Source organism: Scardinius erythrophthalmus (assembly GCF_964197995.2).
Source record: "Scardinius erythrophthalmus genome assembly, chromosome: 15".
In the NCBI taxonomy this organism is placed as follows: domain Eukaryota; kingdom Metazoa; phylum Chordata; class Actinopteri; order Cypriniformes; family Leuciscidae; genus Scardinius; species Scardinius erythrophthalmus.
Window position 1 is genome coordinate 17,445,982 of NC_138235.1, and position 16,098 is coordinate 17,462,079.

A 16,098-nucleotide genomic window follows, 5' to 3' on the forward strand; every position below is an offset into this window, starting at 1 on the left:
AAAAAGTTCATGACTGATGTCCCGTATATGGTTTAAACAACACCATTTAAGGCTCAGTCTTATAAAACATAGCTTTAATTTGGTTTTATACCAGACTTTGCAATCACTGCATTATTGTATGCTTTCGAGGTCTCAAAAGAGACTGATAAAAGCAACAAACCATAAAACAATCTTGGCGCCCTCCATGAGACCTGTTTGTCCAACCTTTCTTTCATATTTAAATAAGATTCTTAAAAGAATGCAACTGATAACATCTCAGCCTAAAATAAGATAATTGTGTCCAATTCTAAATTGTAGTCACAAAAATCTTTAAATTGAGCAATGATTTGACCCATGTTTCTCAATGCCTGCAGTCCATTGAATGTTCACAGCATCGAAGCAGCTGTAACTGGTTTCCAGTTTGGGTGTTGCTGTGTACACAATGCTAATGCCAGCACAGCTGGAGCTGCAGGGCCAATCACCTTCTAAAAGATCAGTGAGAAGATAACAAGTCAGTTTGGACAAATTACTCAGTAGAAACCCCCGAGACCAGAAAATAAAATTGGTTTGATTTATACAATTTTATAAAATATAATTTATATTATGACCAGATTGTAATATATCTTATATTGTAATGGCCAAGAATGGCTTTAATCTCGTGATGATTCAGCATTGGGTTAGAAGAAAAAAGAATGTTTAATGAGAATTAAAAGAATCAGAATGTAGAAAGATGGTACGTGTATGTAGGGAACAAGAAGGAGGAACACTACTAGTGTTGGGAGGAATGAGATAATAAATGGTTAGAGAAAGTATTGGTAAGAAAGGAAACTGAAAGGAAGAATGAATCAGAAAGAACTTCTTTACCTTCTATTTGTGCAAAAATCTTTAATGAGAGAAATTACAATGCCCAGTATATACCAACTAAAATGATCAACCTGATTACCATGTCTTAAATGTCCATCCAAATCCACAGGATGATTTCATTTTGATCTAATAGATCTTTAACCCAGTAACAAGGGGAGGTACAAATTTAAATTTTCTCTTGCAACAAAACCACAAACAAAGTGGTGCAAGTGTTAAACTCCTCTCTAGGAGCTTCATCTCACATGGGATCTGATCAGGAAAGGTATTTTACTGTACATGTAAGAACAGTTGTGTGAATTTAAATATCAGGCAGAAAATCTACAGTCTTTATGGACCACAGAGATCCAAATGGTCAAGAGTTGAATGGCACCATAAATTCCAAAGGCTAAAACAAACAAGCACAGCACCACCCCTGGTGATCTAATTGCTCTAAACACAGATCTGGCTAGTGTAAATAAACAACATCATGTAAAGAGATTTCCCTAGCAGACCTGAGGGTCCTAATGCTCACAACACAGCAGACTGTTTGAGTTTAGATGCAATAGCAGTCAGATCTGACTATTATCACTGTTTAATTGACCTTTTCTTTGCAAACACATGATCATGAGAATGATACATGTCTTTGTAAACAAAAACAAATTTTCTTCTAATGGCGTAAAATCTTAACAGATCAAAGCCATCAGTAACAACTGTCTGGCTAAAGCCATCAAATAAATATTGAGATAGACCATCTATCTTAAATGCAATTTGTATAAAGGCTCAAGATTAAACTGTGTTTTCCTCTCTAGGTCTATTTCCCTACAGGCTGACAAATGACTTTCTTTAGAACCAGATTCCACAAGGGTCTGGTTCTGCCTGCCTTAAGCAGGACACACAACTTTACATTAGGAGATGGGGGTGGAGAAACTTCCAAGGGGCCGCTCACACCTCATAACACTACAGAAGCAGCTCCTGTATGTGGCCTCCCGGTGTAGCACTGGAACTAAATTATGCAACACAAATTATGGTAGGATAAAACACCACCCATCTCCTGTACACAAACATACACAATACACACCATCACTATGGCAATCTTAGAACATCTCTACCTGGCATAGATCATAAGACTAACCAGGCCAAAATTATTCACATCATGCAATACATCATTTACCTTCATACATATAGGACAAGGAAAATTATTTTAATAATTTCTTTTCAGCATTACAGTCTTGTCAACTTCCTGTATGTAAATACTGTGCTGTGCATAGGACATGCATGGCTGTGGTCACACATCAATTGATTTAAATCCACATAAAAAATCTTATTGAGACCTATTAATTAATGCAACTGGTCTTTGGACAAAATATTTTTTATGTCCAGTCGTTAGCGTTGTTGCAAACCAGGAGGGCCCCCTAGTTTCCAACAAATGACTAATGACAATGATCTAAACAGCTAAATTTAAAATGCAGGCATTTCTATTTGTCAACTGAACAATTCAGACCTGCACTATTGAGTGTGACCTAGCCTGTAAATCAAATGCACAGAGGATGATTACAAAAGTTAAACCAGAAATTTAAATCTCTGTTTCTATACATTTCATTCTCTAATTGAATCGATTAAAACATTAAGTTTCATTGATGATTTGCACTTATAACAACTAATGTAGACAATTTTACAATTATGAAATTGTGTATTTCCATGTTTAATTATGTGATATACTCTAATTACTCTAATTATGCATACAACTAGTAAATATACTAGTTATGGTGACTTTCTGCTACCCGTCCTTGATTCATCCAGACCAAGTCTAAATCCCACTACCAGATCACTGCGGTAGTGAAGAATTTGGTGATCAAATTACACCTGTTCATTAAATATATGATTTTGAAGAAGAGACCATATTTACCACTCGCACCTTTGACTTTTGGGTTTCATATTTTTGAGTACATCATGTTTTGTTATCTTGTGTTCTTGTGTTTATCCAATAACTTTTCCTCATCTTACAATAACCACAAATACATCAGTGTTCAATTATTGCATGGTCATTCAAAAGTTGTTCAGGTGTCTTACACGCAGTGGAGCGTCATCAGTGAAATGATTCCTTCAACAATGGAGTTCTGATCTACCCGGCAAATGAAACCTTCTGCTTGAAGGTGACCGAGGACTTCTCAAATGGTCAGTTAAAACATCCTAGGGAGGACAAAGATGTTTCCGCAAAGCGTTATAATGACACTTTCCAATGACACTTTCTGATCATGCTGACCAACGCAAACAGACTTGATACAACGAGATCATTCTACAGACTGAATACCAACGCAGCCAAGTGCAGGTGGAAGCAAACCCGGCCAAGAGGGTCATGTGACACCCAGTCCGGCTGCTGCAGAATCCACACATTCTGCCATGCTTTCATTTTAATGTTCAACCTGTCGTAATGTTGTTATTTCAGGTGACGACTGGATTCCTGCACCAATCGACTAACACTGCAAACTACAGTGGTCAGGTCTGTGAACACTAAAAATGTGGAAACAGGAAAATGTCCAAAAAATGTCCCCTTAGGCCTGATCTAAATCTGTCCCAAGGGGCCAGGGGCCGTCTGTAAGAACTGATTTTCCTGTTAAAACAAAACTCACCCTGCAATAACGCCATAAAATGCACCCTGGACAGCGGACAACAAAGGCAGAGCACAGAACCTTGTACTGCCCAAACTTATCTCATTGTTCCCCTGTTTGACTTCAACTCATCCCCCCTCTCCCTCCTCAAGGCACTGAAAGTTCATTAAGAATGTCTATATATCACATATGATGTATCTTGTGAATATGTTGTTTTTCCTTTTCATGTTTGGTGTCATTTTAAAGGGCACAGTGCGATTGGTAAAATGGTCTTAATTTCATTGCAGTCATTGGTTTAATGAAAAAGATTGAAGAACTTAGGAGAATCCTGTATCTCCTCTCTGGCTGATATCTCTTTACGATATCTCAAGAAACCAGGTGCTACCCCCCTGGGGTACATGGATTGGCCCAACCAACTCTAAACAACATTTGTTTAACCCCTTTTGTTCTGGTCTGGTATTTAAGGTGAGGGGACAGAGCAATCATTGGGAATCTTTTACCGGGATCATCCCCCACACAGTAATGCATGGCAGTATTTTCCTGTTGGAAAATCCTGACACATTACTGTGTGTCTTTGTCAGGAGAACATTGCTTACTTTTAGATTCATCTTTGAGTAAATGTATATTTGAATTGGCTTTTAATAAATTACTTCTGTAATTGGCATAATACATTTTTACCTGACAAATAAATGTTACATCTTGATTTATTCTGAAGTATTCTGAAATCATTATTTTAATATATTTAAGGAGGCTGGTGCTACCGCAAACTTAGTTAAGGTAGGTCAAACTACAGGCACATGAATGAACGGAGCAGTAGGCACGTCATCTTGGAGACCTGTTGATTTCTGTCTATCACTGGTTTAGCAAGTTGTATGGAAATGGCTAAAATAAACTACACTCTCTAGTCCGTAAGCAGTAGGCGACTGACTTTAGGGGTATATTAGCAAACCCTACATCCTCTGACTCAAATCAGAATTAACAAGTTTGTGTCCGTGAGAAACACGAATTGGCCGACGTGATCTCTGTGCGGCATTCGGGTCCATAACGTATTAATAACTGAAAGTATGGGATAATCAGGATAATCAAAGATCTAAATTAATTCATAATCGATGTTTATGATTAATTTCTAATCAGAAATACGATCTAAATTTGATTATCATTTGAAATTGGAGTCAGATCAAACGTAGAGCTAAAGTAATACTAAAACTAAGTTCCAATAGATTAAGTAAACTTCACTGGAGCGCTGAAAAGACATACACGCTTTAAACCTTCGCCAGGCCGTTGGATTCCGTCGTTGGGCCAATGGGTGGTCCTTACAAGTGTATGGCTCCAGTTAAAGGTATTTTTATATTATATTATGTCTATCTATCTATCTATCTATCTATCTATCTATCTATCTATCTATCTATCTATCTATCTATCTATCTATCTATCTATCTATCTATCTATCTATCTATCTATCTATCTATCTATCTATCTATCTATCTATCTATCTATATATACAGCTTCTCTGGAGTAAACCGTGATATCATCGTCCAGCGTTTTCCAAAAGTATCGTAAGCCTAAGTTGATCGTAAAAACTATCGTACGACTGATCTTAATATTATGGTCAGTTTCCCAAAAGCAACGTAGCTTAAGTAGCACTTGAAAATCTTCGTAGATCAGAAAACAAAACAAAAAAATATAAATAATTTAATCTAATAATTTTAATCAAAATTAATGTAGCCTAATGAACAAAAAAATAAGAAAAAATCCTTTAAATCTGTTAAAAATTACATCTTTGTTTCGCTCTATCTCCTCTAAAAGGACATTAATTTCATCTCTTTGAAAGGTATCTTTTCACTTTTTTTTCAGCCATTTTGTCAGTGCCTCCGCCTGTAGGTGCTTTATATAGACTTGTCTTGATTGCTAATCCACAACAGATGACAATTATTAGGTTAAACGTTCAGAATACGATTCCATATAAGGTTATGTTTCAGCACTTCACGAATGGACAGTGACTCTTAAGTAGCACTTAGAGCGCGTTCTCGCGCGTTCATGTTAAGTGCATTTTTGGGAAACGCTTGTGGAATTGCTGCGAGCGTTCGTAACCTTGCACATAGAAAGCGCTCTTAAGAGCTAAGATACATCGTTATCGGGAAACCCGGCCCAGCTCAGTTCAGTTCTTGTATAATAGTGTCAGTGCAGGCAGATCAATATTATTGTTGAATATTATTATTTTATTTTAATTTAATGTCCCCAACTAAGCAAGCCAAGCCAATGGCAACAAAGGTGAAAAGGCGACAAAGACGAAAAAGGTGACAGTATAAAGACACTATATTTTAAATACTTGTTTAATGGCATATTTTTTATGAATGAAGGCCATCACTGATACTAATACTGCTACTGATTTCTAGATGATGTCTCCCCCAATTTTAAATATTAATTAACCATTCAACATTACAATGTATTAAAAGCTATAATTATTTTTAAACATTAATTAGGCTTAACAAATATAACAACTTTTAATTTAAGTGAACTTAAAACAATCCTCACATAAACCATTAATAAATATAAGCTAAGGCTGAACAATAAAGTACAACAAAAAATATCATATTTTCCTGTCTAACAGGTAAGAAATATACAGAAATTGAATAAAGTTATCAAATTGTCTGCACTGCATAAATTATAAATTAAACATAGATTAATCCTTATTAAAGCTACAAAAGTTCTTTAGTCGAGAGCAGAGAGTAATTTTCTCTGTTACCTTTGTTCTTTGATTAACTTTAATGACACAAAGCATCAGTGGCTGCTGTCACTTTAAGACCAGCCGCTGCCGAATATGATGCGGATCTCACACGCGTCTCATTTTCTCACAACTCTTTAAGTTCATTTAAGACTTTATTTAACTCATTAAAGATCGCTCTTATGAGGATACTCGACAAAACTGACATTTTGGCACAAATGTGTGTTACTGTTCATTCAAGCGTGAAAGAGAACTCGATTCTGGTGCGATGTCTGTGCGCTCGATACTGGCGCACGTCTTCCTGTGCGTTGTGTGTCACATAGACAGGACAGGCTTAAACTGGACTAAAATTAATCGCATGTGTTAACGCATTAACTTTGACAACACTAATTATATTATATTATATTATATTATATTATATTATATTATATTATATTATATTATATTATATTATATTATATTATATTATATTATCAGTTGAATGGGGCAGTTGAATGCTTGAATCTGATTGGTTGATGAAGATTCTAAGGTGTGTAGTTATTTTCAGGGAAACGCACGGCTAAAGTAGTTCCAGGCAAGTCTACAACTTCCAAAAATCTTTTTTTCTACAGTGAAAAATTCATTCAGCATTCAGTGATATGGCTTCTTTGTCATGTGTCTGTATAAAAGCAAAGCCAGGAGTGTGTCCTACTACGGGCAGGGGCGCCATTAAGAGTTTAAAGGGGGACATGCAAGAAAGAATTTTGGACCCCTTCTTCCAGTTGAATGCGTTTTCAGGGAAACACACGGCTAAAGTAGATCCAGGCAGATCTTGACCACATTATGTCCATAACACTTTGCCAAATTATTTCTGTTACATCATTCGCCACTTCAGGCATAAGATCAACGAATCGTATCTACGTATGATGTGTAACACATTTACTAGTGATGAATAGTTTACACTTTAGATTAGGGGATGCAGAAAGTGTTGTAAATTATTTATTTATGCGTTATAACAGGTGTTGGACACTGTAGTGTGCACTGCTGCTGGTGAGGGTATAGACAGCTGTCTTCTCTGAAACACATGGAGTCTAACTACTGTGCACCTGATTTGAGCAAAACATACAACATTTTTTAAAAATGTATTAAACATTTATAAAACGCATGGTCATGTTTTGTAAATTATTAGTTAATCATTAACTAATCAAATGTAAATGACTTATAACTGAATTTACAAAACATGCATAAAATAATTAACATATCAATTATTAATCATTTATGAATGCATAGTCATGTTTTGTAAATAATTAGTTAATCATTTACTAATCACATGTAAATGACTTGTACCGGAATTTGCAAAACATACATAAAATTTTAGTATATCACTTGCTAACCATTTATGAATATTTTGTAAATGATTAGTTCATCATTAACTAACCACTTATAAATGACTTACAACTGAACGTTATTATAAAGTGTTACCTGTGTCTGTATAACAGTAAAGCCAGGAGTGTGTCCAATAACAAATGAAGAAATAAGGTGTTTCAGGAAGGATGACGATTTGTGTGCCGATGACAGTGAGTGTCCTAAAAAGGAGAAATGCTGCCGCACTGCATGCGGTGGACATCGGTGTACGGCTCCAGTTACAGGTATTATATTATATTATATTATATTATATTATATTATATTATATTATATTATATTATATTATATTATATTGCTAATTATAGGCATTCAGCATTAGAGTATAATTGAAATCTATCAAATTTAACATTTATTAGGCTTTAAAAATTATAATAACTTTTAAGTTAAGTGAACTTAAAACAATCTTCACATAAACCCATTATAATGAATGTCACATTTACCAGCCCTTCAATATATCAGCGCTCGATTGTTTTATATTGGCCCAGTCATACCAGTTCAGATTTTTACTTGTCCTGGTAGACTGCACAAAAGGTTATTGTAACATAAATTATATAGTAAATAGATCAATCCTTAATAAAGTTACAAAAATTATTCAGTCAAGAACAGTGAAATGCATTGAATTCAGGGAGCAGGCTAGGTTACTACCAATGATGGCTGTAAATAAAATATAATATTCAGAAGTAAACAGTGTAGCTTATCAGAATGTTTATTTTTAAACCACAACCTTCTTGGGGCTTCTTTGGCACCATCCACACTACTGCGTTTTCGTTTAGAAACGGAGAATTAAAATGAATATGATCTCCGTCCACACCAGCGTTTTAGCTGCTTATTAGAATTGATCTCTGTGACTCCGTCCACATTAAAACGACTGAAAACGCGGATCACGTGACCATTCACCAACACTGGGCATGCGTGTGCCGGTGTAAACGAAACTTCATTGATAAAATTATCCCACCATGCGCTGGTTCTTCCCGGGTTAACCCAAAACCGAAGCTCTATGTACGGTCGATACCGCTGCTGCTTGGGTTTCGGTTTCGGTTTCCCGTGCATGCACATGGGAATTGTCACAGGCAGTTATAGCATTGTAAAATGCAGAATTTACTTGGACAACAGCTGCTAGCAAAGATATACGCCATGACTGATGACACCCAATCATAGAGCCGAGAGTGAGCCTCTACTACGTCATCGTTTCTAAAGTCCTCCGTTTTGACCCGTCCACACTAAAACGCCCTCCGGAGATTCAAAACGAAAAACGGGTCGGCAGCATTTCTAAACTTCTCCGTTTTGGGTCTCCGTTTTAGCCGTTTTAGTGTGGACGGGAGGTGCAAATGTAGCAAAAGGTCTCCATTTTTAAACGAAAACGCAGTGGTGTGGACGGGGCCTTTGACCAATACAACCCTCTAATGTCAGAATGTTTATTTTTAAACCACAACCTTCTAAGTGCTTCTTTTACTGGTATTTTAACAATATATTTTGCATTTCTCATCCAAACAATGTCAAACTTGGCACTGCACTTACTCGTGCCCGTAGCGAGACACCTGTCGAGTCTGAAATCCATCGGACTAACGGTTCGAGAGATATGCGAATAACACACACACACACACAGACAGACAGACAGACAGACATTTCTGTATTATATTATATTATATTATATTATATTATATTATATTATATTATATTATATTATATTATATTATATTATATTATATTATTACGGGGATGTTGAATGATTGAATCTGATTGGTTGACGAAGATTCAAAGGTGTGTAATTATTTTCAGGGCTAAAGTAGTTCCAGGCAGGTCTTGACCACATTACATACATGTCTATTTCACTTTGTCAAATAATTTCAGTTATTTCAAAGGTCCTTACAGCAACAACAGCAAAAGAACTAAAACCCAAGACAAATAAAACATGAAATTTTAAAGTAGAAAGACTGAAATAGTTCTTTCTTGTAAAACTTATTCCAACAACATATAGGCACAACTTTTTTTTACTGTGAAAAAAATCATCCAGCATTCAGTGATATGGCTTGTCATGTGTCTGTATAACAGTAAAGCCAGGAGTGTGTCCAATCAAAAAATATAAACCAGGACAGTGTGCCCAGATGCGTTTCGTGTCGTGTGCCAAAGACAGTGACTGTGCCACCAATCTGAAATGCTGCAACAGTGGATGTGGACTTCATTGTTTGGCTCCAGGTACAGGTATATTATATTATTAGTTTATGTTATATTGTCTGTCAAATGTACCTGAATTCAGCCTATAGCACTGTTTCAGGCATAGGGTGGCTTTACAAAATTAATAAAGATGATGAATAATACATAGAACGTAATTCACTCAGTTAGTAAAACTAGCTATTCATGTCCTGAGTGTTTTGTGCTATACATCTGATGCTTAATCCCACTAAATGGCCAGACTAAATCTGAATCTCTATCCATACAGTCTAGGCGCCTAACTGAAGGGAATCCAGTGTGTGCCGAATACTGTTCCCATGATGGTCAGTGCCCTGCCGGACAGAAATGCTGTGATCATGCATGCAGTGAAACTTCTGATTTAACCAACGGAACGATTTGTGAGAATGATTTTGCATAATACATACTTCTTTTTGAATTCTTTTACTTAAATCAATTCAGTGATTCATTTTTTTTCTTGCAAGCTTATCATTTGTATGCTTTTGAGAACAAAATGTACCAACACATTAGTGTGTTGAAATAACGGAAGCATATGGACATGGCTAGACGGCTAACCAAATATAATAACCCCATGACCTAAGTAACAAGCTGAAGTAATACATTTTTTTTTTGCTTTGCCGGGTGTGTTTCTGAATTGCACATATGTAGAAAGAACTAATCATATTAGAGAAAGATGGTGTAATGAGTCATGTTACCTTTGTCATGTACCTATCCTATATTAACTGTTGTATTCTTTTTGCCGGTGGGATTCTCTGTGATTGATATGAGGTCCTCCCGGCCGTGATTAAAGCATATTCAAAGGCATTGTTTGGAGTCTTTCTGATCACTGCTGGGTCTCAGGCTAGACACTAGAGATCTTATTTTCATTCTCAAGTGATAGAGCTGAAGTGGAACAAGTGGAGAGACATCTAGTAGAGTACAAATTTGTAGGTGTCCAGAAGTAGATGCCAGGTTAAGGTTCATGTGCGTAAGGGAATGTCTACCACTATACATAGGCTATAGGCCTATATTATTGATTTTGAGTAGCCCTGGCAGCTACAAATCCCACTTGTCCAAAATCCAATTCATAACCATACTTTGAACATCAGTCTCTTCTGGCTTGGACTGGATCATGTTGCACAGCAGTTTCACATTCATTCTGGAGAGACAAATTGCTTCCTGCTGGAAATGTTTTGTATTGTGCCTAGGACACTGTGTACACTGACATACTTGTGTCTGTAGTGCCAGGCAAAAATAGGTAAGCGGATGCTACTTGGAACTACTTGGATAGTTTGATTTGATCAGTGGAACCAGTGAGTTACTACAAATCTGTTTAACTACATTACCTGCATATGTGTATAACAAACTACCATGTCATATACATACAGGTTCAGTCAACACTGCATTGGCTGCCTATTAAACATCGCATAAATTTTAAAATATTGCTGATTACTTACAAAGCACTAAATGGTTTAGCTCCGCAGTACTTGAGCGAGCTCTTAATGCATTATGGTCCTTCACGTCTATTGCGATCTCAAAATTCCGGCCAGTGAATAATACCTAGAATATCAAAATCGACTGCTGGCGGTAGATCCTTCTCCTATTTAGCACCAGAACTGTGGAACAGTCTTCCTAACACTGTCCAGGAAGCAGACACACCGGGAAGCCAGATTAAAGACACATCTCTTTGACCTATCATTCACATAATACATTATAGACTTCTATAATTCAATGTTAGGCTGCATAGATTAGATCACCTGGAACCGGGAACACTTCCCATAAATCCTGATGTACTCGTTACATCATGAGAAGAATGGCATCTACGCTAATTTTAGTGTCTGTGTTTATCCCGAGGTTTTCCCGCAGCCTGCCGGATCCAGGCCATATCCAGATCTGATGAAGGACTTTCGCCTGGACCCGATGACAACGCAGTGCTGAAGTGCCAACTAGTCTCTCCCTATGGAGGATCCCTTTACCACTCTACAGATAAGGCGTTGTCGGGAAAATTCATTTCGCATTCCTACCCCGAAGTGACAAAATAAAATAAAATTCTTTATCAAAATTAATAAGGAAAGACAAGTACTTTGTTTAGGCTTGGCTTGTAGGGAATTCCAAACCTGCGTACATATATTCAAATGCACATAACTATAGAACCAATTCTAAATGCGCATGTGAACGCCATCAGCGTTTCTCACAGGTTCGCATTTAAAGTCTGTGTAGAGAGAATGGTGTCGTCTTAGCGGCCCCAAATTTAATAACAAATGATCGTTGCGACGGAAGCAAATCAATCAAAACTAACTTTAGCTGGAAAATAACTTTATTAAAGAACCGCTATAAACCCAAAACAATCTCTGTTACCTTAAATTATACGCTTATCTCTGTAAAGCTGCTTTGAAACAATCTACATTGTTAAAAGCGCTATTTAAATGAAGATGACTTGACTTGACTTGACTTGACATACACATGCATTCTTCCTCAAAATCCCCTATGGCAGGGAACGGCAACTGGCGGCCCGCGGGCCAAAACTGGCCCGTCAGCAATATTTTCTGGCCCGCCGGATTATTTTGGCAGTCCTAAATGCTGTACAAAACTCTTCCACTACTTGAGAAAAGCCGTAGTCGCGCGGCGATTTCACCGCCGCATACTGTGTGAAACGCCCATAGGGAATAATGCGGCGCGGGATTACGTTTTAAAGTATAACTGTGCGTTCACAACGGACGTGAATAGCGCGTCAAATTCGCGCCTGCCGCGTCTAGTTATACGCTTGACCACTTTGTGTCCATTCGCGCGTCAAAAGACGGTAGCGGTCAGAACTCTGGTGTACTTTGGACGGAGCGTGCGGTCTGACTGACAATAGCCAACTCCCGACATCTTTTGACAGCGTATCCGCACTTAATTCTGACCGCCTGTACACCTAGCTCTGAGGAGCTGTTTGGTACTGAAACCATTGTCAGTCAACAACATTCTTTTTTTGCAAGGATGTTTGAAATAGTTCGACAGAAAATAGCCTACTTCATTTCGTCAGTAGGGCAATATGATTTTCGTTTATGTTGCTTAGAAACTTGAGTGATAGGCTTTGTCCTATTTAATTCATGTTATTTATATTTCATATTTTTTTTCTGTGACATTTTTTTTTCTCTGCTGACAGTACAATGTTAAAATAGCCTAATATTTATACTGACACGAACACAATTTTTGTATAGCATTTATAATTATTATAGGCTACTCCAATCTCCTTCTTTCCATTAGAGACATTTGAATGTGAGATTATGGAAACGAGATCTAAATTTTGTGGACCCGTCAGGTCGGGAAATAAAGCGGGTGAACACCGAGTGTATTTTAAGCGGTTGCTGAATAGAACCTTGTGGGAGCGGGACGAAAAAAAACAGTCCCACGCAGACCTCCTTAAACCTTAGGTGTGTATGTGTGTGTCCCCGAATAAATAATAATAATAAAAAAGGAATAAAGTTCAAAAGTCGGACTGTACGGAATGAGGCATGATTGCTATTCACACCTTTATTAAAATGGCTGTAATATGTTACCACAATAGTAGCCTACTTGATCTGTTTAAAATGGTTTCCTTGATATATGCATAAGGTGTTAAATTAAAACTTAAAAATCAAAATTTAAATTTGTCTAATCCAGTAATTCATTTTTTCTATTTTTGATCTGAGCACAATCAGAAAATCAGAAAACCCGTCCTTATTTTTTTTTTTTTCATTTCAGTTTAGGAAATAAATAATGGAAAAACAAGTCGTTTTTCATCTTTTTATTTTTGGTTTTAATTTAAAAAAAAAAAAAAAACGATTGAATGAATGATCCACGGACGGTGACGGACCCATCATATTCCGCAATTATAGGCCTATATAAGAGTATTTAATTTGTATCCATAGGCCTACTCTGTGTAGCTGGCCCGCCATCTACTGGCTAAAAAAAATATTGGCCCGCGGCCAAAGTTACTTGCCGACCCCTGCCCTATGGCATGAACAAAAAACGTTCTCAACACGTTATGGGTTTCCAGTTAATTTATTATGGGAAAGTTAACCAGTGTTAAAGAGCTACTTCATAATTTGAATTCAATAACACACAGTCTGAAAGTCATTATGTGGTCAGCCCACAGGTAAATGCACAAAAATAAAGGCAAAACACTAAAAACAGTCCAGTCCTTCAAAACAACACATATTTGAATATCAGTGCATTACAGAAAGTGGAAAATACTTGACACATTCCTAGACATCAATTTTCAGTAGTTGGATTGTAGTGTCTATTTCTGTGACACTTGATTACGCTCTCAAAGAGGTGGCGTAAACTGAGACGACTTAACATCATGCTCTTCCATGTATATTTATCCCAGATGCTCGAACCATGCAGTTCCTGTGAGAAAAGTTCACGTTCAAACTATGTTTTTTCTAAAAACACTGCAGAAAAAAAGTCTTTGCTTATGTGACTGGACAAAAAAAAACAAAAAAAAAACAGTGGCTAATCTTTGTTTGTGACTCACAAAACAAAACATAAAAAGGTGGCTAATCCATCTGTCTTGGAAGCTCATTTGTTCACCAAAAGTTCAGAACAGTCACTTGGCATCGAGTCCTTCCAGGGCTGAAAAGCATCTGTAAACTCCAGCAGATGCCGTTTTAGAGTCATGATTCTCTCAGCTGCCTAATATGGACATTTCAGGCATCAGACCTGCTCTCGGCAGTTAGGTCAGCAGTGGCACTCCCCTTATGCGACGAATGAGGTTGGCCAGCTGTTTGGCCAGCGGTGGACTCGGCTCATCCACCTGGAACGTGCGGGTCAGCAAGTTGTAAAAGGAGCTGTACCCCACCGCGACCACCGTGCAGGTGAGGCAGATGACGTTGTAGGGCATGCTGAAGTCAGGCGTGGGTAGATTTACCAGCAGGGGTTCGGTGTACACTCGAACAAAGTAGCTTGATTCTTCTTTTACTGGGACACTGGAAGTCAGAGGTGAAAATGTTTCGAAGAACCAAAACAGGCCAAGGCCAGTTTATACTTACAAACTGCTAAACAACGGTTTGTCTTGTGTGAAGTTGGTGTTCATTGCAACCATACTTGGCACAAGGGCGCTGACCACAGAGGACCTGCAATAACATTTATGGAACATCAGTCAGATATAGGGAGTGGCAGACAAGATGAGTAACAAACTCTTACAACAATAATGACATTTTATCATATATATTTGAATTACAAAAAAAAATATATCTTTCAAAAATGCTTGATAAGCAAGAGTCTTACCCAACATAGAAGCCGTGGTTGGGATCAGGGGTGTACTCAGTCCATTTGAGCAGGGCCCTTTCAAACTGTACCGTGACCTCTGTCATCGAGTGAGGCGGTAACTGGATCAGCATCTCCAGTAGATGAGGACGATGGCGGTCTTTAGCGGGCTGGTAGTGAATGTAACCTAAAGGACAAGAAACAAAGGTCTATAAACTCTTTATGCTCCTGCGCATGAACCAGACCTTTTCTGTCCACTAAGGATGATTAAAAAGAAAAAAAAAAAAGAAAAAAAGAATAGTTTCTAATAGCTTTAAACTTTATCATTGTGCCTTTCAATTTTTTTACTTCCTCATTTTAAAGAATGTTGAAACTACATTTCCCTACTCAGACGATAGAGAGAGGTTATAGGGCAACATCCATCAAACTGACAGTTTTATTGCCCTTAAGCCCCGCCCCCTTTTTGACGTGAGAATTTTCCCACGCTTGCCCCGCCCCTTTCTACCCCCTCCCTCCCACCTCCGGACAGGTCACGTGACCGTGAGAATATTCCCACGCTTGCTCCTCCCATATGGGCGTGATCAGAACCAGGGATATATTATAAATTAAATGATATATTAAATTATATATTTAATAATATAAAACGTTGTATAAAGTTAAAATACACATGTGTTCTCACACATTTGTAAAACACATTAGTTGCACATTAAAAACTTTAAAATGTCAATGAAAAACATCTAAAACAACATTTTATGTTAAAACATAAACCGTGGGAAATTTTCCCACGATCCACATTAAAACATTTAAAACAACATGTATTAAAATTATGCCGAGCAAATAGTTCTATTTTCTAATACATTTGAAGAAAAGTTGTACATTCACAATTACAAGAAAAAGTTGTACTTTCACAATTACATTGTGCTTAAAGACATTGAAAATAAATCATGGTTCAGTCATTTACAGGAGAGTATAACAAGTTAAGAGTTTTTTCATTACAAAAAGATAATTTTTTAAAAATGTAGATCCATAATCATTTAACTTTCACACATTATTTATAAAATGTTACATTTTACATAAAATATCTTTAAAGGTGTGTATTTTCTTAAAGATATAAAAAATGCGTTAGCATTAAAACAT